This window comes from Sarcophilus harrisii, chromosome X, assembly GCF_902635505.1.
Source record: "Sarcophilus harrisii chromosome X, mSarHar1.11, whole genome shotgun sequence".
Taxonomy (NCBI): domain Eukaryota; kingdom Metazoa; phylum Chordata; class Mammalia; order Dasyuromorphia; family Dasyuridae; genus Sarcophilus; species Sarcophilus harrisii.
In genome coordinates this window covers 4,020,081-4,044,531 of record NC_045432.1, presented here as the reverse complement: position 1 = coordinate 4,044,531, position 24,451 = coordinate 4,020,081, and positions in this window count along the sequence as shown.

Sequence of the window (24,451 nt, the reverse complement as noted above, 5' to 3'; positions counted from 1 at the left end):
TAATATCCCTCACTAATTCCTGATAATCCTAGAGTAACCAAATTATCCCCTCCAATTTCCCTTTTAGAATTAGCTATAAAAGGAGTAAAATCTCTTGTTTCACCTTCAAATGTCCATCTCAAAGGGGCAGCACTAATTTCACCTGCTATTGATCCCCCTCCACCAGACATGTAGGTGTCTTCCTTGATCGTTGGCCAGTGACTGGGCCAATTGGCACCTGTAATGACTATACGATCTACACCTGTGTCTACCAATTCTTCTAATTGTATGCCATTTATATAAATAGTGAGCATAGGTCGGTCAGCTGTCACAGCTGTTGTCCAGTATATTCCTGGATTTTGTTGCTTGGAGTCAGAATCTGGTGACTATCACCAGATTGCTTATTAGGAGTCTGTATCAGTAAACCTGATGCTACTACTTCTCCTGGGTGATAAGTCACACATTGTCTATCTGTATTAGTGAGAGGGATATTATCTACACATTCCCCAGTTTCCCACATTAGTGTATGAATTGAACACAGTTTTGTAAATACTCCTAGGAGGTGAAATGATCAAGCCTACTGTGCCTGGAGGCAAGGGATCCATAAGGTAGAGAGGAACAGATTTCACCTCTCCAGGGGGTATCTCAGTTGTCCCAGCTGCATACAACTCTATTCTCCCCAATTGTAATCCCTTTCTCCCATCAGGTTGCTTTCTGGCTGATTGATTGTGTAATCCCTTTCTCCCATCATATGGCTTCCTGGCTGATTGGTCATGGCTGGGTAGTGGACTTCTAGGCACTCTCTGGGTGTAGCATCAGCTGCCATCATGCCCCAAGTCTTTTTTGCTTGGGGCTCTGAAGCTGGGCCCCTCATCCCGTTTCTCTGGATCAGTCTACATTCTGATGCTCAATGGAAACCTCTGTTGCATTTTGGACATGGGGTATTGGGTCTTGTTCTCCCACCCTGTTGTCTCACTCTGTCTCTGTGCCAACGTTGAGCTTTCAGATGCCCTATTTTACCACATTTAAAGCATTGATGAGTCTCTCTGGAAGCCCCTTGCTAAAAGGGATCCTGTCTTCCCATGTTCAGATCTTGGGGAGTCTGCATCATAGCTTGGCTATAAAAGATATCTGTGCCCACTGTGGCACAGTGTCTTATGATCTCCTCTATAGGAGCATCGTTGCATAGTCCTAGTATAATTCTTCTTCAAATCTCATTAGCATTTTCTTTAGCAAGTTGCCTTATGATAATATCTGTTACTGCATTTTCACCAATAGTTCATATGACAGCTGTCTGCAAACGTCCCACAAAATCAGAAAAGGGCTCATTTGGCCCTTATGCTATTTTTGTGAAGGCTTCACCCTTGTTGTGTTTACCAGGGAGAAAACCCCATGCTTTGATAGCAGAAGCAGCAATTTGCTCATATGCTGCGATGGGATAATTAATCTGTACTGAAATGTCTGCATAAGAACCTACATCTGTTAGTTAGTCATAGATAATTGGAGTATTAACTCCACTATGACTATTTCATTGGGCTTGTATCCTACAGAGCTCACTATATTCATAAAGCCACAAGTTTTGTACAGGTTCTAAGCATGTCCTTGCTATAGATTTCCAGTCCCTAGGGTTTAACACTTCATAAGTCAAATTCTGTAATAACATCTTAACATAAGATGATGTAACCCCATAAAGAGTGCAAGCTTTTTTCAGGTCTTTGAGGATTTCTAGATCAAAAGGAGCGTATCTTCTACTTTCTTGATCTGAAGAGTTAAACTGTTGAATCACAGGATACATTTCTATTCTCAAATCAGCTATATCCTGCCCTTCTTCTGTGGCTTTAAGTAGTGCCTTTTGTAATCTAGTCATAGGAGGAGGTGATTCGAGGGGAAGAGCTGGTGATATCACTGCCCCTCCCATTACTCCTCCTCCCTCCATGGAGGTGCAGTTGATGGGGGCATGTCAAGAACCTGCTCCAATTTAGGCCAGGTTGAAGCTGCCTTAGAGTAAGAATCACCACGCCCTTCAACATTACTTAAGTTTTCATGCCCTCTGGCAATATTGCCATTAATCTGTCTTTATGCTGTATATATAGAATGTTTCCTTGGAAATTGAATCAGGACCTTTATCATTGTAGTATTCACATAATTGATCTCCTACTAGTTTCCAATTGTCTGCCCCTATATCTTCTTCCTTTAAGAACCAAGGGGATATGTGTTCTACTGTACCCAAGAGTCAAACAATCTGCTCCCAAGTTACAAGTAAGCCTTGTCCCTTGATCAACTTGAGTATGCTTTCTATAGTGGCCCCTTGGGGTGGGGTTGAGGGTAAGGGTGCGACTGGGGATGGGAGAGAATCTTTTCCTAATATCTACCCCATTTCAGCTAGAAAAGGTTACTAGTTTATCCCTTAACAAAGTAAGTTTCCTGTTTGTCTATTAAAATACTCACCCTATTTCCTTGTCACTGGGAACTTCTTCAGTGAAATTAGGTTCCTTGGTTCACACATTGGGCGCCAAATGTGAAGTCCGAGTTAGCACCCTGGATGCCTTAGAATCAGCCTGCGTCATGATAAGCAAAAGTCCTTGGTCTTTAGAAGGAGAAGTGAAGGGAAGAGCCACAAGCTCTTCACAACCTCCCTTCTCTTTGTCCACCACAAAAGAGACTCTGGCTTGTTGTCTTACTCAACCACCTAATCCCTCCTACAATTCTCTATGTACACCAAAAGATTGAGCCAGTACAGAGTATTGTTCAATAAGTAATTAGCCTTAAGTGCTCGGTTGTCTGATTCCAGGGCACTTACTCAAAGTTTCAGACCTTTATACAAATTAAAAGGCTTTTGTACAAACAAAAGTAACGTAAACAAGATTAGAAGGGAAGCAACAAACTGGGAAATCATTTTCACAATTAAAGGTTCTGATAAAGGCCTCATGTCCAAAATATATAGAGAATTGACTCTAATTTATAAGAAACCAAGCCATTCTCCAATTGATAAATGGTCAAAGGATATGAACAGACAATTTTCATATAATGAAATTGAAACTATTTGTATTCATATGAAAATCACTATTGATCAGAGAAATGCAAATTAAAGCAACTCTGAGATATCACTGCACACCTGTCAGATTGGCTAAGATGACAGGAAAAGTTAATGATGAAAGTTGGAGGGGATGCGGGAAAACTGGGACACTGATACATTGTTGGTGGAGTTGTGAATGGATTCAGCCATTCTGGAGAGCAATTTGGAACTATGCTCAAAAAGTTATCAAACTGTGCATTCCCTTTGACCCAGCAGTGTTACTACTGGGCTTATATCCCAAAGAGATATTAAAGAAGGGAAAGGGACCTGTATGTGCAAGAATGTTTGTGGCAGCCCTCTTTGTAGTGGCTTGAAAATGGAAAATGAATGGATGCCCATCAATTGGAGAATGGTTGGGCAAATTATGGTATATGAATGTTATGGAATATTATTGTTCTGTAAGAAATGACCAGCAGGATGAATAGAGAGAGGCTTGGAGAGACTTACATGAACTGATGCTAAGTGAAATGAGCAGAACAGGAGATCATTAGACACTTCAGCAACAATACTGCACGAGGATGTATTCTGACAGAAGTGGATATCTTCAACAAAGAGACAATCCAATTCAGTTCCAATTGATCAATGATGGACAGAATCAGCTACACCCAGAGAAGGAACACTGGGAAATGAATGTGGACTACTTGCATTTTTGTTTTTCTTCCTGGGTTATTTTTACCTTCTGAATCCAATTCTTTCTGTGCAACAAGAGAATTACATGGTTCTGCACAAATATATTGAGGATACATATTTAACATGTATAAGACTCCCTGCCATCTAGTGGAGGGGTTGGAAGGAGGAAAGGGAAAAGTTGGAACAGTAGTGAGTAGAAGGGACAATGTTGTAAAAATTACCCATGCATATGTTCTGTCAATAAGGAGCTATAATTTAAGAAGGGAACAAATCATAAAGAATAAAGACAGGGAAAAAATAAAAAAAAACAAATTAAAATGTTTCCTGAACTAGTTCCCTAGGTATAAGAATTTGACTTTTCTTCGGATCTGTGTCTAGAAAAGAGATCCGAATAGGAAGCCTAGAGGAGGGAAGAAGGTACTACTTTTTCCCCCTCTTCCAGCATTTAGATTTCACAGTCTCTGCCTTCTTTCTTCCTCCAAGGTACTGTTAAAAGAATTTACTTTAAGGACTTAAGGGATTTGTCTCTGAGGGTGTGACAAATATACCAAAATAGAGAATACAGAAATTGGAAGATCTCCCAGTCCTGTTCCTTTTAATTAATTAATACCTTCAGATTCTATTGTCAGTCCCTGCTCTCTGATTGATTTTGCCTTATTCCAAATTCAATATGTATACTCTATTGCTATCAGCTGGACAATAACCAATCTTATAAATTTTATCTTATTATATATATTCTTATATGATATCTGATACCTTATATTCTCTATTTATTTGATATCTTTCATCTGTGTCAGCCTGGTGATAAACTATTTCTAATGCTAAATTATTTCCACTGATGAAGTGCCTGTTGGTGATCACCTTTTTTTCCTACTTTATTCTCACTTTTTTTATTTAATTCCCCACTTACCTGAATTGTACACACGTGTCTAAGTGTGCACCCTTCCACAGAAGTTCTGTCCATGTTGTGTCCTTGTCTGAGCTCCACTGTTGGACTGCAGCTCCTGTAGTGATGAAGAATGTGACATACCGGCACCAGGTGGAGAAGTTCTGTATTTGGACTCTTCAAAGTTTATTGATCACAGACACAAATATATATACTCAAATGCTCATAGGTTTGATACAAAGTACACACTTTTAAAATTCCTGTAACCTAACAAAATTCTACTATGATGTAAATGATTGAACCTCTTAAGCCCTGGATCTTGCTTACTTAGACAGCGTTGTAAACCGTTGAGATGTGCATCAGAGTAAAATTTATTATACCATTATCTCATATATCTTTCTCCCAAATACCTTTAGTCTCCTTGTAGACATTCTTTCCTATACTAAATTCAAAAGTTTAGCTTTTAATCCAAAGAGGAGTGTTTGCATTTTTGCTTCAGTCTAGTGACTATTAATTTATTATATTGATAACTAATCTGCTATTTCAATAAGAGAGTTTTGGTGAGCCAAGTTACTGTAAGACTCAAAACCTGGAATGGAGTTTTATCTCCTGGCCCTCTACAACCCTCCTCCCTGCAATGCTCTTCTTCTTCATCTTCTGCTCCTGATTTCCCTGACTTCTTTCAGGTCCTGATTAAAATCACACTTTCTATAAAAGAAGACTTTCATGGGCACCTTTAGCTCTCGGGATTTTTTTTCATTTCCAGTTTTTTTTGATTATTTGACTTGTCTGTACTTCAGCTGTTTGTATATTGCCTCCCCTAGTAGATTGTGAGCTCCTTGAAAAAAGGGAACTTCTTTGGTCTTTGTATTTCTTCTCAAATATCTCGCACTTAGCCCTTATGTTTATTGAATGAATAACTGAGACGCCATAGTTTATTTTGAGATGGTATGATTTGTAACACCTTGACTATCTTTCTCATCCTATGTGGATACTCTCTAGCTCATCAGTGTCTCCATTATTGCACAACCCCTACCTTAATTAACTCCCCCCTCCCACAATGGTACTAGCAAGTGTCCCTTCTATTACATCCAGAGTGTATCACTAGGTGAGGAACCTTCCCTCATGTGTTTCCACTTATCAGTCAGTAGACTTCCTTTCCTAGCAAAGAGAAATAATGACACAGCAAGATCACTAGTTAGAAAGTATTTGTTGCAAAGCTGCATAAAGTGCACAAACATGTATCTATGCAATTTTTTTAATTTAATGTAATCAAAATAACACATTTTATGACTCATAATCATCTCTGTCTCTCATTAGGTCTTAAATTCTTCCCTTCTTCATAGATCTGATAGGTAAATTTCCATGCTCTTCTAATTTGTTTATGGTATTATGTGTAGATCGCGTTTTTTAAAATCAACAGGAGTCCGGAGTTCAGGTTAGGGGAAAACTCGCTTTATTTCAGTGAAGAAGGATCAGGGGAAGAGAATTGGGAATGTGTAGCTGAGTCGAAGCTAGCAGACCAGCACCAACCACCAAGAAACAGGAGAATGAAAGCCCCATCTCCCCACCCTTCGTTTTATTCTGCCTCCACCCACCAAAATGTACCGCAACATCAGGATTTTAAGAGGTGGGGGACCTTCTTTATCCAATCATGTATATTAATGAGTATACCCAATTAATTTTTTAGCCTCATGTACTTGGGACCCGTGCATCAACTCAAACCCGCCCTTACCTCCCCTTTCTTTATTTTAGAACAAGGTGGGTCACCATCCCTGACTTCCTCAGGGAGGTAGGAGCCCCAAGGAGGTGATACAGCCTCCCTAACTTCTAGGAAGGAGGTGAAAGCCCTGAAAGGGGGATCCAGCCTCCTGACTTCCCAGGAAACAGTGAAAGACAAAAGGGAGATGATCATGCCCTCCCCACATCTCGGAAGGAATGAAAAGCACCAAAGGGAAGTGGGGTTTACAGGTTTCCTTAATGTTATACAAACCCATTAGCATGGGAGGAACACAACAAAGCCCGCAGACTATTAGGGATGACCTCCCAAGTCAGTGCAGGTCGATGGGGTGCAACAAATGAATTTACACCAAAGCAGCGGAATGCAAACAAAAATATCAACATGGTGTTGGAAAAGATCACCAAAGTCCTAGAAGGAGGGATGTAAACAACATAAATACACCTTCGTCAGCACCAAGAGATAGTCCAAACCAACTATTGTCCATTTTTAAACAGAATCCAATGACCCCTGAGTTTAAGTCCTGCAAAGTCTTTTTTATGGTTTAGGGAACCCAAGATTCCAGCAGATTTTGAAGTCCGGGTTTTATCATTTCTCAGAGAACCAACGATTCCTGAGGATTTTTCGTCCTATGTCTCAGAGAACCAATGACCTGAGGCAAGTCCATGTCCAGAGAATCCATTGATTCCTGGGGTTTTGGTCAAACTTTTGATGTCCATGAGTCAAACGCCATAACTGCACGCTCTTCAAGATGAACAAATCAGCAAAGAAAAGATATTTCTTGTCTTCCTTTGCAAGGGTCTGTCCCCCTCTGTGATGGAAAGGGCGAATATGGTCGTTGGACCCATCTGATTCCCTCCCCTGTAGGATAAAAAAAACCCTTCCCCAAAGCACTTATATCTGGTCCCCCCTTACCACTTTCTGGGTCTCTCCATCACCCGGCATTATCTAAAGAAGGGAGCCTTTCCCACTGGACACTGACCCCGGTGGTTATAAAACCTGTTGCCGGGGATCTTTGCAAAATCAAGAAGTTAATAGTATAAAGAGCTGATTTTAAAGTTCTCAGGGTTCCCTGTGGTCCCCTTTAGTTTTGGAGAAGCATCTTAATATTCTGTTTCTCCCCACTTTGCCTGTCTGAGGATTGGGATGCCCGTGTGTAAAATCTTAACTGACAAAAGTGTACAAAATGTTTCAGATAAGCAGGACCATTGTCTGTTTTTATTCTTGGAACACCATAATGGCAAATGCTTGTAGAGGAATTAGTGACCACTGGGCTGTCTTTTTGTTCGGTTTTGCAAAAGTGAATCCCAAAGGTGTCTCCAAACATGGATGAAAGACAGACGACCAAAAGATTTATAATGGGTTTCATCCATTTGCCGATTTCACTGGGTCTCAAACCAGGTTCTTCCCGGAGGCGTATAAGAGCCTGGAAAGGAAGGCAAGCGACAGGCTTTTTAATGCTCCTGGCTTCCTCTTTTTATTCCAAAGTGAACGAAAGCTCGAGCAGCCTGTGATATTTAGAATGAGATTTCTGGGCTTCTTGGAAAAAAGGTATTAAACATAGTTGAAGGTTATCGCCTTTGTTGCCAACAAATTGGGACCTGGAAGTCCACAATGAGAATGGACATGTAAAAGAGATCTTCCTGGATGTTTTCTCATTGCTCTGAAGTGTCTTAAAGAGCTGATATTAATGAGGGTGCAAATTTTTATTTGGGCCGTGGCAATTTTTTTCCACACCTACGAATAGGCCGAATCAGATATTATATTTATGTTCCGATAATAAGTAAGGCTAGAATGATTGGTACAATTATTCTGCTGAGGGACTAAAAGGAGTTCTGCTACCTCTTTTTAAGTTAGATCGAGAGAAAAGACAAATATTATGTTTGGAGCATCCGTGAAGATAGTTGGTCCTTTTGAGGAACTTTGAAACCCCAAGAAAATTTCCAATTATTAAAATCTAGTTATCTTTAATGGAGCCCTGGGAAAAAATTTGGGCCATGGTTTTGCCACCTGGATGGTCTCTAACACACATTTTTGTGTATTGGTATAAAAGGTGTATATCTTTTGGGTCTTGTCCCAGTAATTTCCTGCAGGGCCAAAAACAAGCATGGGGTAAGTCTTTGTTCTGGTTGTGCTGGGAGGTTCACCCACCTTATCACGCTGTCTCCTTGATGAAGGACTGCTTTCCTCTTGTGGGCAAAAACTGAATTCCAAGGGTTTGAGTGACTTTTAACCAATTGGATAAAGGTTTTTCCTTCTCTCAAAGTTTTTGGTTCTTCTTCTTTTTTAATTTAATAGCCTTTTTATTTACAGGGGATATATGCATGGTAACTTTAAGTTAAAATTGCCAAACCTCTTTTAATTTTTTACCTCTTAACCCCTTAAAAAGGATACCAGTAGATTAAAGAATTAAAATATAAATTAGAAACAATAAGTAACATGCCAACACGTTATTTTGTGTACAAAAGAATCAGACTGAAATATTGTCAATTAGCTTTGGAAAAAAAAAAAATGCAGGTGGGAATAGGATTGGGTTCAATGTAATGGTTTTTCCACTCCCAAGTTCTTTTCCTGTAGTGGTTCAGTTCATTACTGCTCCATTAGAAATGATTTGGTTGATCCGTTGTGAGGATGGCCAGGTCCTAGAACTGGTCATCATATAATTTGTTGTTGAAGATATAAGATCTCCTGGTCCTGCTCATTTCACTCAGCACGTTGTTAAGTCTTCCAGGCCTTTCGAAATCATCCTGTTGGTTATTTCTTAAAACAGTATTCCATAATATTCTATACCAAAATTTATTAATTCTCCAATGATGGACATCCATTCAGTTTAGTTTCTACTACTCAAAAAGGCTGCCAAAACATTCGTGCACATACCCTTTCCTTCTTTATGATCTTTTGGGAATAAGCCCAGTAGTAACACTGTGGACCAAAGGGAATGCCGTTTGAAACTTTTTGACATAGTTCAAACTACTTCCAAATGGTTATTGTTCACAACCCACATATGCATCAATGAGGGTTTTCCGCATCCCTCCAACAATCAATTATTTTTTTCCCTGTCATCTTAGCCAATCTGACATGTATGTAGTGGTATTAGAGTTGTCTTAATTTGCATTTCTTTGATTAATAATGACTTAGATCTTTTCTATGACTAAAATAGTTTCAATTCTTCATCTGGTTGTCTGTTCATTCCTTTGACCATTTTTTCAATTGGAATGGTTGATTTTTTAAAATTGGTTAATTTCAATATTTAAATGAGGCCTTTATCAGAACCTTTGATGAAAAATTTTTAGTTTATTGCTTCCTTCTAATCTTGTCTGCATTAGTTTTGTTTGTAAAAAAACTTTTCAGTTTGGTATAATCAAATTTTTCATTTTGTGACGTAATGATCCTTAGTTCTTCTTTTCATAAAGACCTTCCCTTCCACAGGTCTTAGAGGAACCATTGTTTCCTTAATTTATTAATTTATTCTTTATGTAGGTCGAACCCCTTTTGACCTTATCTTGGTGTATTTGTTAAGTATGGATCAATGCTAGTTTCTGCATATTAGTTTCCAATTTTCCCAAATTTTATCAAACAGTAAGTTCTTATCCCAAAGCTGGGGTCTTTGGGTTTGTCAAAGACTAGGTTGTATTTGTTGACTGATCCCTTGAATAACGTATTCCATGATCAACTAATCATTCCTTAGCCAATACCAAATAGTTTTGGAACTCGTCTATAATATAATTTTAGATCTGGCAGCTAACCACCTTCATTTGATTTTTTTCACTAATTCCTTGAAATTCTTGACCTTTCGTTTTCCATATGAACTTTGTTATTATTTTTTCTAGGTCATTAAAATAGTTTTTGGGAGTCTGATTGGTATAGCACAAAAAATAGATTATTTAGGTAATTTGTCATCTTTATTATATTTGTCGCCTATCCAAGAGCATTTAATATTTTCCAATTGGTTAATCAGACTGAATTTGGTGAAAAGTGGTCTGAATTTTGTTCTAAAGTTTCTTTTTTCAATAGATTCCTAAATATTTTCATTACGAGTTACTAAATGGATTTCGAATTGGGTTGGATTTTGTTAGTGATATAAAAGAATGCTGATGACTTTGGGTTTATTTTATAACCCAAGTAAAAGTTGGATTATTCTAAACTTTTAGCAGAATCTCTTGGGTTTCTTAATTAATGCATTCAAAGAGTGAAATTGGCTTCCCATTGCTATTCTATTTAATCTCTTTCTCAGCTCTTATTGTCGTTAGCATTTCTAATAAGTATTGAATAGTAATGATGATAGTGGGAACCTTGTTTCCCTAGATCTTATTGGGAATGGTTGGGTTTGTTCCATTACAGATGCTTACGATGGTTTTAAATAGATGTTATTATTTTGGAAAGTCCATTTTTCCTATCCTAAGTGTTTTTTAATAGGAATGGATGTTATTTTATCAAATGCTTTTTCTGCATTATTGAGATGATCATATGGTTTTTGTTAATTTGTTTTAACGGCCAATTATATTGATAGTTTTCCTAATATTGAACCCCCTGCATTCCTGGTATAAATCCTATTTATCATAGTGTATTATCCTGAGATGATTTTCGGTCTTTTTTAATATCTTTTTAAGATTTTAGCATCAATTTCATTAGGGAGATTGGTCTATAATTTTCTTTCTGTTTTCAGCCTACCTGGTTTAGGTATCAGTACCATGTCGTTAAGAAGGAATTTGTAATCCCTTCATTCCCTATTTTATCAAATAATTTATAAAGCTTGGGGCAATTGTTTTTAAATGGGGAGAATTCAAAAAACCATCTGGCCTGGGATTTTTTCACGGGTTGGTTAATCTCTGTTCTCTTTCTTTTTCTAAATGGACTATTCAAGCAATTTACTCTCCTCTGTTATCAGGAAGTCATATTTTAGGTAGCATCCATTTCACTTAGGTTATCAAATTTATTGGCAAAAGTTCAAAATAACCCTTATTATTTTCTAATTTTCCTCTATTGGGGAAGTTCTCCTTTTCATTTTTTAAGACTACAATTTCTTTTTCCTCCTCCTTTTTCTAACGATTTACCAAAGGCTTATCTATTTTATTGGCTTTTTCAAGAACCAACTCTTAGTTTTATTAATTAGTTCAATAGTTTTTTATTTCAATATTTTTAATTTTCCTTTTTAATTTTAGAATTTCCAATTTAGTATTTGATTGGGGGTTTTAATTTGGTCTTTTAAGTTTTTTTGTTGTTCAATTCATTAATTTTCTTTCTGTTTTATTCATAATCAAGGATAAAATTTCTTTTAGAGTTTGGCTGCATCCCCAAATTTTGGTATGACGTCTCATTGTCATTATTTTGGGAAATTATTAATTGTATGTAAATTTGCTGCTTCACCCAATCATTCTTTAAGATGAGATTGTTGTTTCCAATTACTTTTGGTCTATTTCCCCAACTTTTTTTTGAATGTAGTTTTATTATCATGATCTGAAAAGAAAGCATTTACTATTTCTGTTTTCTTGCTTTAATTTTAAGGTCTTTTATGTCCCTTTGGTCAATTTTTTGAATAGGTTCCATGAACTGCGAGGAAATATATTCCTTTCTATTCCATTCATTTTCCAAAGATCCAAAAATTTAATTTTTTAATATTCTATTTCTTTTTAATTTCTTTTCTTATTTGTTTTGTGGTTTGATTTGTCAATTTGAGGGCAAGGTTGAGATCTCCCTAAAGTTTTGTTGTTATTTCTTCTTGCAACTCTTCCTCCTTTAGGAAGTTGGATCCCCTTTATATATGTTTAAATTGATATTGCTTTGTTGTTTTGCTACCCTTTGAAGATGATTTCCTTTCCTTATTCTTTAATTAGACAAGTTTTACTTTTGGTCTGAGATAAGGATGGCTACCCTCTTTTTTGACTTCACCCCAAAGTAATAGATTTTGCCCAGCCTTTTACCTTCCATATGTATCTCCCTTTAAATGTTTTTGTAAACAACTTTGTGGGTTCTGACTTTGATCCAGTTCTATCTGCTCTCTTTTAGGGGAATTATCCATTCAATTTACGGTTAGAATTACTAAAACTGTTTTCCTACCATCCTAATATCCCCAGATTTGCTTTTTACTTATTCTTGTTCCCCAACCTCTTTCCCCCTTTTAAACTTATTTCCCTCTTGTGTCAGATGCTTACCCCTTTATAACCTCCTCCCCCTTTGAGTCTTTTCCTTCCTTCTCTTATTCCTTTTTCTTTTCCCTTTTCCTCTCCCCTGTTTTTTGAGGCAAGAGAAATTTTCTGTAAAACAAATTTCAATTTTTTTTGAGCCAACTCTGATGAGGTAAGATTCACAGTGTTACGCCCCTTCTAAATTTATATGATAAGTTTTTTGCCTCTCCGATGTGGTTTCTTTTTATCCCCCTTCCACCTTATTCTGCCTACCCTTTTCCATATCTACTTCCCTTTTTATCAGTAAAACAATTATAATGTATTGTTTTGCAATTCCAACAGAAATAAATTCTCGCTTTTTGCCCCTTTTCCATCCTTGGAGTTCTAGGTTGGAGATCAAATTTTGTGTTTAGTTCCGGTTTTTCCAGAAATAAATGGAATTTTTGTTCATTAAATTCAATCTTCTTCCCTGGAAGTGTAAGTTTGTTTATTCTTGGCTGCATCCCAAGTTCTTTTGCCTTTTGAATATCAGATTCCAGGCCCTTCGGTCCTTTAAGTGGAGGCAGCAGATCTTTTAATTTTAATTTATGGCACCTATTTAAATTTTTTTTTTTTTTTTTTTTTTTTTTGGCGTTGTAAAACCTAATCTGATAGTTCTGAAATTTACAATATTCCTTGGGTTTTTTTTTAGGGTTTCTTTTCAAAGGGTTCGGAAGTCATTCAATGCCTATTTCACCTTTGATTTATTACATCTCGCATTGTTTTGATGATTTCCAAAAATAGTATCTAGGCTCTTTTTTCATCATGTTTTGGAAAGTCCAAAATCCTCAGATTATCTCCTAGATCTTTTCCCAAGTCTTCGTTTTTTGCAAGTAGATAATTCATGGTTTTTCCAGGTTGCTTTTTTTTTTGCTTGACTGATTCTTGCTGTCTCAATGAATCATTAGTTTCATTTGTTCAGTTCAATTTTTAAAGAATTATTTTCTTATTAGCTTTTTTTACTTTTCTGTTATGTCCAATTGAGTTTTTTTAAATGTATTGCTTTTGGTCTTGGAATTTTTTTCCATTTCACTGATTTTTTTTTTTTTTTTAGTGTTTTTTTTCCAACACAGATCCTATTTCTTGGTGTTTTTTTGTCTTTTCCAACCCACCAACTACTTTCATAATCTTTATTTTTCCAATTCAATTTTCTTTCCAATTTTTTTTCCTTTTTCCAATCGTATTTCAGGAAGGTTGTTCTTTTAAGGCTTTCTTTCCTTTCCCCATTTACCTTCTAACTCTTTGAGACTTTTAATGGTCTCTTCTTGGAGTATCAAAAGGACAGTCTGATGCATTTTTTTGCTGTTTGGGCCTTCAGGTTTGTGACCTGCTCTTTTTCGCATAGAAGCCGTTGATGGTTCTTTTCATCTTTTTATTCATGTTTTAAAGCCTTTAGGGATGTCTCCTAGGCAAGGGGTTAGCCCTCTGCAGAGCAGGGGAGATGTAAACCGATTTGGCCTGAGGTATCGGGGTGTTGGGGGTTTTCCTTCCCCAACAGGAAGTGAATTCACACTGGGCCGAACAAGTGCCCAGTTGGGCTTGTGGGGCTATTGTCCCAGGCTAGACTAAGGGGTGAAAGTGTCATGCCCCCAGGCCGGAGCCTTTGTGGGACTGTGTGTATTAGCAGCTGATCTGACCCCGATTCGGGCTCTGCCTGGGCACTGCCGATGCAAACGGCCCTAGGGAAATCTTTGGCCCCGCCGAGCCCCCCACTGCGCAGATTGGAAGCCCCCGGCTGTGTCCTCCTTGTGCAAGATCACACCCCCAAGGAAAGCCCCGATGCGGGTTGGGGCTGGGAGCTTTCTGAAATCTGGCCATTTCGGTTTGAGGCCTCCTCAGAACCCAATTTTCCCAGTCTGCGCTGATCTCCCCTGGCCCCCAGAACCAACCTTTTTTGGCGAGACTGGATTTTCTTCGGCTGGTGAGTTGTTCTACTTTTTTTACGAATTGTAGCAGGGAAATATTTTTTGAGGCTCGAATAATATTGATAAAGAGGGAAGAGAAAGGTTTTGGTCACATTGCCTTCCCATCTTGGCCCGCCACCCTTGAGCTTTTTTTGTGTGCATGGTAACAAACCTGTCTCCCCTTAAAATGTCAATAACGGTTGTAACTGATAGGTAGTCAAACCCCAAAGGTTTTATCATTGGATATCTCCTATCAATTTCTGAAAATCATTCAGTGTGTTTAGCTTCTGTTCTTAAGGACAGTTTTGAATTGTAACACCAGGGTATACTTCATATCCCAAATATTGAAAAGGGCATGTCTTTGAATTTTTTTCGTGCTATGTATAATTTTAATTCCTTATGTTTCTATGGTCTTTGTAGACACTTTCATTTGCCTCAGGTGCACATCCCAAAATGTCATCCATGTAATGTAATACTAACTTTTGGGAATCTTTTCACTGGAGCAAGAGCAGCAACAAAAATTTGACCAATAGTAGGGCTGTTTTCTTCCCTGTGGCAAACTGTCCATTCATATCTTTATAAGGCCCATGTTAATGTTTGGGCACTGAAAACAAATCTTTTTCATATCCTCCTTATCCAGGGATAAATAGAAACAACTTAATATTTATGACCCAAAAGGCCATTTCTAGGCAATGAGTAGGAGATGGAAGTCCAGGAAAGTTCCATAGTTTCCATCTGTTCATTCACTTTTCTTAAATCCGTTAACATCCCCATTTTCAATTTCTTTTCACAACAAACACTAATTCCAAGGACTTAGAGAAGGTTTTAAGCGTCCTTGGTGCCCTGTACTATATCTAATAACCGAATTTTATCACTTAGGGCCACTGCCTATCCACACTGGGTATCAGCCATTGGATGAAAGGTGAAAGTGTTGGCAGGTCAAAGCAGCCCTGCTTAAAACCGAAGTCTCATTTTTAACCCTAATTGCTGTAAACGTCTCTTCCCACAGATTGAAGGGGATTTTTCAACATAAAAGGGTAAAACCCTGTTTTGCTTAAAAGTCCATCCTTAGGGCCCTAACTTCAGCTGCTATTGATCCTCCTACGAACATGAGGTGTCTGTTTTAATCTTTGGATGAAGGGGGAACCTTAATGACCGTCCGATCTGCCCGTGTTCACCAACCTTCCAATGGAAGGCATTTATATAGATTTAATATTTTAAAGGTTACAGCTTGTCCAAATATTGTGGATTTTGTGATCTGGAAATGGAATCTGGGGACTTCACCAGGCTGGTATTAGTTCTGTTGAGTAAACCTGATGCTACTTTTCTCCGGGTGATAAGTCCACATTGTCTGCCTGTATTGGGACTGAATTATTCCACATTCCCAGTTTCCCAATCAGGTGTGGATGACACTTTTTGTACATACCTAGGAGGAAAATGGTCCCCCCTGTGCCTGGGGAAGTGATCCATAGGCTGGAGGAACAGATTTCCTCCATATCTCATTGTCCACTGCATACAACTCATTCTCCCAATTTAACCTTTTCTCCCATGGTTCCGGCTGATTGATTGTGTAACCCTTTCTCCCCTCATATGGCTTCCTGGTTATTGGTCATATTGAGGTATTGTCCATCTAGGCCCCCTGGGTGCACCACCCATCATGCCCCAAGTGTTTTTGTGGGGCCCCTGGGCTGGGCCCTCATCCCTTTCCCTGAACCTGTCACATTCTGAGGCCCAATGGAAGTCGTTGCATTTGGACATGGGGTATGGGTCTTGTTCTCCCACCCTCTTTTCATCTTTATAAAACATGAGCTTTGATGCCCATTTAAACACGAAAGCATTGAGTGTCTCTAAAGTCCTGCCAGAAGGGCCCTGCACCCATGTTGGGATCTTGGGAAGTCGCATCATGTCGGTATGGCTTTTGCCCCACTGTGGCCGCATCTTATGAACTCCCTAAAGGAGCATCCTTGGCAGCCCTAGTATAACCTTTTCAGCACACCCTTGCCTTTTCTAACAAGTTGCCCATTAAAACATCTGTTGAGAATTTTCCCCATTAGTTCTTGTATACGTCCCAAAATGTCCCAAAGTCAGCAAAGGGTTATCTGCCCCTTTGTTATTTTATGAAGGTCACCTTGTCATTTTATTGTGAATCGAAGCCTACCTTTGATAGCATTAGACATTTGCCAAATGTGCCTAATAATTAATCTGTGCTGTGACGTTCAAAGGACCCATACCTGTTAGTAGGTCGGGGCCCAGCATGAACACATTTTGACTATTTTTTGGGCTTGTTCCTACAGAGCTCATTATTCAAAAGCCACATGTAATTTTGGAGGATCTAGGATACCGTATAGATTTCCAGTTATTGGACAAGATTTCAAAAGCCAAATTCTGTAATAGCATCTTAACATAAGCTGATGTAGCCCCATAAAGAGTGGAAGCCTTTTTTAGGTCTTTGATGATTTCTATGTTAAAAGGGGTATATCTTCGACTTTGTTGACAGGAGGCATTAAACTGGGAAATTACAGGAAACATATGTGGCTGGAGCTCCCAGACGTCCACACCCTTTTCTTTGGCCTTCATTAAGCCCTCTTGTAATCTACTCATAATTGGATACTGGGGATGCTGGGGGGGAGGTGCTGGTGCTGTCACTGCCCCCCACTGCCCTTCCTCCCTCCATCCTGGAGGATGGAGTTGATGGAGGAGATTCAATCACTTGCTCCTGAGGTGGGGCTGAAGCTGCCTCCTGAGGTGGAAAGTCACCACACCCTTGCTCACTTAAGTCTCCATGCCCTATGGGGATATGGTCATTAATCTCTTCATTGCCTTCCTCCTTAATATCAGACCTCCCTCTATGGCTACTCCAAGTGGGAGCAATGGGTTTTTTCCTTCTTATAGGGATAGGGTTTCTTAATGCTAACTGAATTATATTGTATAAACAAAATACCTTGATGGAAATTGAATGAGGACCGTTTTCATTGTAATATGCAGACACCTGCTCTCCAGCCAGGGACCAGATCTCTCGAGAGATCTGCTCCTGCTCTATGAACCAAGGGGAGATGCGGTTTAATGTACCCAGAAGTCTAGCTACCTGTTCCCAAGTTATAAGTAGCCCTTGTCCTTCTATCAGCTTAAGCATGCTTTCTATAGCACCACTTGTGGGTGGGGTTGAAGGAGTTGAAGGGGTTGAAGGGGTTGGGGGCGGGGATGGAGAGTTTTTAGCTAGCATTTGTCCCATTTTAGCCAAAAAAAGATTACTGGTTTAGTTTTTAAGAACAATACTCACCCAAGTTCCTGGTCACTGGAGACTTCTTCAGTCCTTGGTTCCCACCGTTGGGCACCAAATGTGAAGATTGCGTATTTTAAAATCAGCAGGAGCCCGGAGTTCAGGTTAGGGGAAAATTGTCAGTCTTTATTCTCAGTGAAGAAGGATCGGAGGTGGAAGAGAATCGGCGATAGTAATGTGTGCAGATCACCAGCCACACGACTAGCAGCCAGGAGAATGGAACCCAGGCCCAATCTCTCCCAGCTTCTCTTCCTGTTCCTGTCTCTGCCTCCACCCACCAAAATCGTCATTTCCTGTACAACACATCAGGACTTGCATGGAGAGTGGGCAGGGACCATTCTTTATCCAATCATGTATATTAATAGAGTATAGTCCAATTACTATTTAGCCTCATGTACTTGGGACCTCAGTGCATCAATTCAAACCTCAGCCCATTACAGTATTATCCTTTATGTCTAAATTATGTACGCATTTTGACCTTCTCTTTGTATATAGTGTGAGATGTTGTTGTATACCTAGTTTCTGTCATATTGTTTTCCATGTTTCCCAGGAATTATTTATTCAACAGTCATTGTCCTAAAAGCTGGGGTTTGAGGGTTTATCAGACAGTAGATTACTATAGTCATACATTGCTTTCATGAATTTTTTTTGTAGTTCCATAAAATAATGTTTAGTTGTTTGATTGATGTGGCATGGAATAATTAAATTACATTAGTTGGAATTTTCATTTTGATGTATTGGTTGGGCTTATCCCTGAACAACTGATATTTTTCCAACTGCTTAAGTCAAACTTTAGTTGTGTCTAAATTATTTTATGTTCATATAGTTCATGAGTTTGTTTTGGCAAGTAGACTCCTAGGTTCTTTGTTGTGAAGACCGTATATTTTTAAATCAGCAGGAGTCAGGAATTCAGGTTAGGGGAAAATCATCAGTCTTTATTCTCAGTGAAGAAGGATCGCAGGTGGAAGAGAATCGGCGATAGCAATGTGTGCAGGTGAGTCAAGAAGCTAGTTGGATCAGCAGCCACACGACCAGCAGCTAGGAGAAAGGAACCCAGGCCCAATCTCTCCCAGCTTCCCTTCCTGTCTCTCTCTCTGCCTCCACCCACCAAAATCGTCATTTCCTCTACAACACATCAGGACTTGCACAGAGAGTGGGCAGGGACCATTCTTTATCCAATCATGTATATTAATAGAGTATAGCCCAATTACTATTTAGCCTCATGTACTTGAGACCTCAGTGCATCAACTCAAACTTCAGCCCATTACACTTTGTAGCATCTACAGTTATTTTAAATGGAACTTTTCTTTCTGTCTCTTCTTGCAAGATTTTGTTGGTTGTGTGTAGAAATATTGATGATACCTTCTACAAAGAGTGAAAGTTTTTTTCCTTGTTGCCCATTTTTACTTCCTTCAATTTCTTTTTCTACTGTTATTGCTAGAGCTACCATATCTAGTACAATAATAATGGTGAAAATAGTCATCCGTGCTTCCTGCCTGGTCTTACTCGCAAAGCTTATAGCTTATCCCCATTACAGAATATGATAGCTGTTGCTTTTAAGTAGAAATTATTTATCATTTTATAGAAGACTTCATTCCTATGTTCTTTAGTGCTGGCTGGATGATAGCTGGGTTGGGAAAGGGGACTTTAGATCATAGACTATTAAAGCTGAGAGAATCCTTATGTTAAAATTGTGAAGCTTCAGTGATTTTCCCATCCCCTTCAAAATCAGAAAATACCCTTCTTAGGCAAGAATAGTAATTACTTGAATCAATCAATCAGAATCAAGTGATAACAGGGTCTCTATATATCTCATCTGGAATCAATCAAAAGAACATCTTAGCAGATTTTGTCTCTGTTTAGAACTTGTTTGAAAGTCAGTACCCATCCCAGAAAATGATAGAGATTCCTAGGATATGGAAAGGAGAGAACAATGAGCAGAATCAAAGCAAGCTGAGACAACAACAGGCAGAACTGGATCAACCAGCACCAGGAGAAAGAAAAGGGAGGACTTAAATCTGGCAGAAAAAAAATGAAACTATTCAAAATGCCTCTATGAGGATCTGAGTAGAAGACCAGATTGTTGCCAAGTGTGCCCACCTACTCAAGGGTTAAGAAAAGTTCCAAGAAGTCTTCTCCTTCCCCAACTTCCTCTCTTAATACCTGTCCATTGACAGACACTATAGTGATCTGTTTTTGAGCTAGATGAAGGTTTCTAATAAGCTGAACTTTGCCTCAACCACAAAGGCAAGGGGTAAAAGAGAGACAGATAGAAATGTCAATTTAAGTAGAGAGCCCAACCTCTGACTAAACATTAGGAATTTTACTAACCCATAATGTTTCATCTAAAAGAAATTCCTTAAAGCTTCAAAAGAGAAAACCATGTAGAGTGAGACAGGGCATTAGATTTCCCATAAGTTCACTGTGAAAATCAATTCATTTTTGCAAGGGGTCATACTTAGTTAAGAGATCATAGAATGTCAATGCTAGGGAACATCCTTCAATCATAGAATATGAGAATTGGTTGGACTGAGAAATGAGAGAATGTAGAAGATAACAGTTGAGATGTCCCCAGAACAGAAAATATCAGAGATTGATTGAATCAAGTTAGCACTACAAAATATGAGAAGAGAATGGGACCTTGGAATGTAGACTGCCATTGCTCCAGAGGGATCTCAGATTCTATATAGAACTGGCCACACTAGAAGGATTATCAGCATAGAAAAAGACAAACCTGCTAAGGTCTTCCAAATGCTAACTATCATTGTTGGAATGGCTTTTGCCTAAGCTCACACAGCTTGTGCAAGAGATCTTCCCAATTAGGGGGTGCAACTGAGTTCAAGTAATTGATGCTGTTGCCTAGGATTTTTGATCCTTCAAAGCTAATTAAGACCAAACTGTTCTTCTAACCATCTGACCTCAGGCAATTTTTCCAAGGAATATTTTCCTTGCCCCAATGGCACAAATAAACTAGTATTAGTCCAGCAGAGTTTAACTCCTGCCATTAACTGAGTGATTTATCTTCTCTGGTTTGGCTCAATCTTTGTAACTTATTGTTGAGATGAATCATTTAATCAATGTAAATGTGAAAGGACAAAAAGGCATTGAAGCCCCCAAGGTAAATAGCCCAACCACTGGGCCCTGGATGCTTACCCTTGACTTATTCAAAGAGCAGAGAATATGATGGGGTCTCACACCTCTTACAGTGGAAATTTAGATCAAATCAGCCACCCCACTTTTAGGCCAATATAATTTTTCTGGAGGCAAATTTTGGTGTCCAACTAGGAAGCAGCAGCTATTTCCAATTATTGGTTGCCTTGGTGACTGGTCGTTGCCAAGGATACCTGCAATCCTGAATTGCAGGCATTCAAATTACCTCTTTATTAGGCATCCATTACAATCCATTAGGAGAAAGGGAGAGCTTCTTCCCCGCTTTTTCCTGGACTGCCAGATGGGAACAGACCTAAATCACTAGGAGCTGCACAATATCAGGAGATACCTACATATGTGTATACTGAATATATTGAGATACAGAGAACAAAACAAAGATAGATTTAGAAATACAGGGACAGAGATGGGTAGAGTTACAGGAAGAGAAACAGAGGTGCCATCTGTAGATGACTATGCACAAGGGGAAACAGAGCAAGCAGCTATTGCTGTGGAACATGCATCAGGGAAAGAAGCACACATCATCCCAGGCACTCTGATGAGCTTACTGATGTCGTCCTAGCCAGGGGAGAAGAAACTGAGCCCAAACAAGATTACATTGTTGCCCAGGTTCATACAGGTGCTAACTATCAGAGGCAGCATCTGAACCCAGGTTCTCTGATTCCACAAGAACCAAAGCTCTTACGAAAACACAATTTTGCCTCCCAATGCAGCTTTTGCCACTAAACCGAGGTTTCCTCGGGGGAAATCAGAACTTGGCTTGTGATTCTCCACAAAGAAAGGATAAAGGTCTTTAAGCTTACATGTGAGCATTCAGGTAATGTCAACCTATACAGGACAGCTTTTATGTTTACCTAGTGAAAATTGTGAAGTATAAAGAAGTTGTACTTGATCACAGTTCTTGGCATATGCACAGCTGACCCTTAAGAAATGCTTCTTCAGGGAAAGGGACCTGTATGTACAAAAATGTTTGTGGCAGCTAGAAACTCGAAATTGAATGGATGCCCATCAATTGGAGAATGGCTGGGTAAATTGTGGTATATGAATGTTATAGAATATTATTGTTCTGTAAGAAATGACTAGCAGGATGAATACAGAGAAGCTCGGAGAGACTTTTATGAACTGATGCTAAGTGAAATGAGCAGAACCAGGAAATCATTATATACTTCAACAATAATACTATATGAGGATCAATTCTCATGGAAGTGAGTATCTTCGGCAATGAGAAGATCAGTTCCAATTGATCAGTGATGAACAGAACTAGCTACACCCAGAGAAAGAACACTGGGAAATGAATGTGGACTGCTTGAACTTTTGTTTTTCTTCCCAGGTTGTTTTTACCTTTCTGAATCCGATTTTTCTTGTGCAACAAGAGAACCGTATAACTATGTACACATATATTGTATTTAAGATATACTTTAACATTTAAACATGCATGAGACTGCTTGCCATCTAAGGGAGAGGGTAGCAGGAAGGAAGGGAAAAGTTGGAACAGAAGTGATTGCAAGGGACAATGTTGAAAAATTACTCATGCATATGTTCTGTCAATAAAAAGCTATAATTAAAAAAAAGAAAAGAAAAAAATGCTTCTTTGATAGGACGGGCTCACAAAAGTCAATACAACTCTTCTTTCCTCTATAGTGGTTCTGTCTATCTCCCCAGAGTTTATCCTTCAGTTAAGGTCTTCCATCCAGCAAGCAGAAACTCCTCAAATCAGCAAAATGTGTCCTTCTTCCACTGGTCCATCTTCCACCTTATTGCTGTCCTTAGGTCTCTATGTTGGGTTAATGATGCTTGAGAGAGTCTCACTGATGGAACTCTACCCCTAGATGTGGATTTAGACAAGCTTCCACCTAGGAACTTGAACTGTCTTCTGTTGAATATTGTTTCCACTTCAGAACTTCTATGTAGCTCTAGGGTTTTCTGTTATTTTTTTTTAGTGTTTTATTTTTCCCCAGTTACATGTAAAACAATTTTTAACATTTGTTTTTATAATTTCAAGTTCCCTATTTTCTCCCTTCCTCATTCCTCCCCCAACATTGAGAAGGCACATGTGAAGTCATGTAACTCATTTTCATGAAAGTCAAAGTGTAGAATTGTAAGGGTCAGAGATGAAAGGTCATGTTCACTGCAAATAGGAAGTAAACAAGCTGTAATGCTTGAGATCCCCAGAAGTGATTTGCTGTGAGCATTCAGGGACTACCTTGTGAGTGAGAACTCTGACCACATTGAGATTGCTTCATAACAGGAGGTGTCTCCTTCTCTGATTGTCTGTGCATTTGACCTCATAGACCCTATTTAAGCTCTAAGGAGGAGGAAGTTGCTCTCTTTAACCTGGTGTTTGTAATGTTCTTCTCTAAAGTATAATGTTCTCTGGGAGCAGATTTCTTGTCGGGCTTCTGGAGGCAGCCTTTGTTTCAGTTCAGAGTAATAATCACCTCAAATGCAGCCAGGAGTTAAAGTACAAATACTTTATTGTTTCCTTCAGAGTCTTATCTCCTTCACTTGGGGCTCAGCTAGTTTTCTTAGAGGCCTATCTCTCTCCTTGGTTCTGAGAGCTCTTGCTGCTAGTCCTTTGTCTTTTCCAGCTTCTGCCTCTAGCTCCCTCTAAATCCAAAGCCTCCAGCCAGCACAAAGGTGGAATATGGAATGAATCTGACTCCGCCTCTGAGACTGGGAAGTCAGGGTCTCCCTGACTTGTGAATTTCCTGGACTCCGTACTGGTATAGGCTCCTAGCTTATATATGCTCTCTTAAAGGTGTGAATATTAAAGGTGTGAAAGGTATGAACTCTAATAAGTACTAAGTTCATTAATGAACTAGAGAACTGTTAACTGCCATGGTAAATTAGATAATTATTGTCTCTATCAATTCCAGTGACTTAGCACCTTGTAAGAATTCTAACAGGTGTTCACCTGGGAGTTGACAGGAGGTCAGGGGCAAGATGTGAACATGTGAATAAAAGACTTTGAGCTTGCACATGGCTGTTTTTGAGCATGCTACCAGTATTTAAACTACTGTTCTTACGAAACAGTAATCAGTGATCTCTAAAGATCTCAGCCAGAGGTAAGCTTGGTAAAATTGGTTTATGCACTTCAAAATACAGTGACCAGAGATTTGTCTGAGGACCTGGGAATTAGGAGAGACTGTCAATGCAAATGCAGAGTGGTACAAGGGTGTTCACAAATAAAGTGAATGCCTGGAGTCAAGCATTTACATAGAACAAAACATAGACCCCTCAAAAATTATCTCAAAAAATATAGTGAAAAATTATTCTTCGGTGTGTGTTCAGACACTATAAATTCCTTCTCTGGAGATGGATACTTTGTTTCATCATAAGTCCTTCAGAGTTGTCTTAGATCATTGCACTGCTGAGAATAACCAAGTTGTTAACAATTGATCATCTCACAAGAATGCTGTGCATGAGCTCATGGAAGTCCTTTCATGTTTTTCCTGAGAGCGTCCTGCTCATCATCATTTCTTTTAGCACAATAGTACTCCATCATAATCACATAGCACAATTTGTTCAGCAGTTCCCCAGTTGACGGGCATTCTTGTGACTCCAATTCCTGTTGTCTATCTACTATGGCAATTCACCAGTAGCATCAATTTCCAATTTTTGCCCTA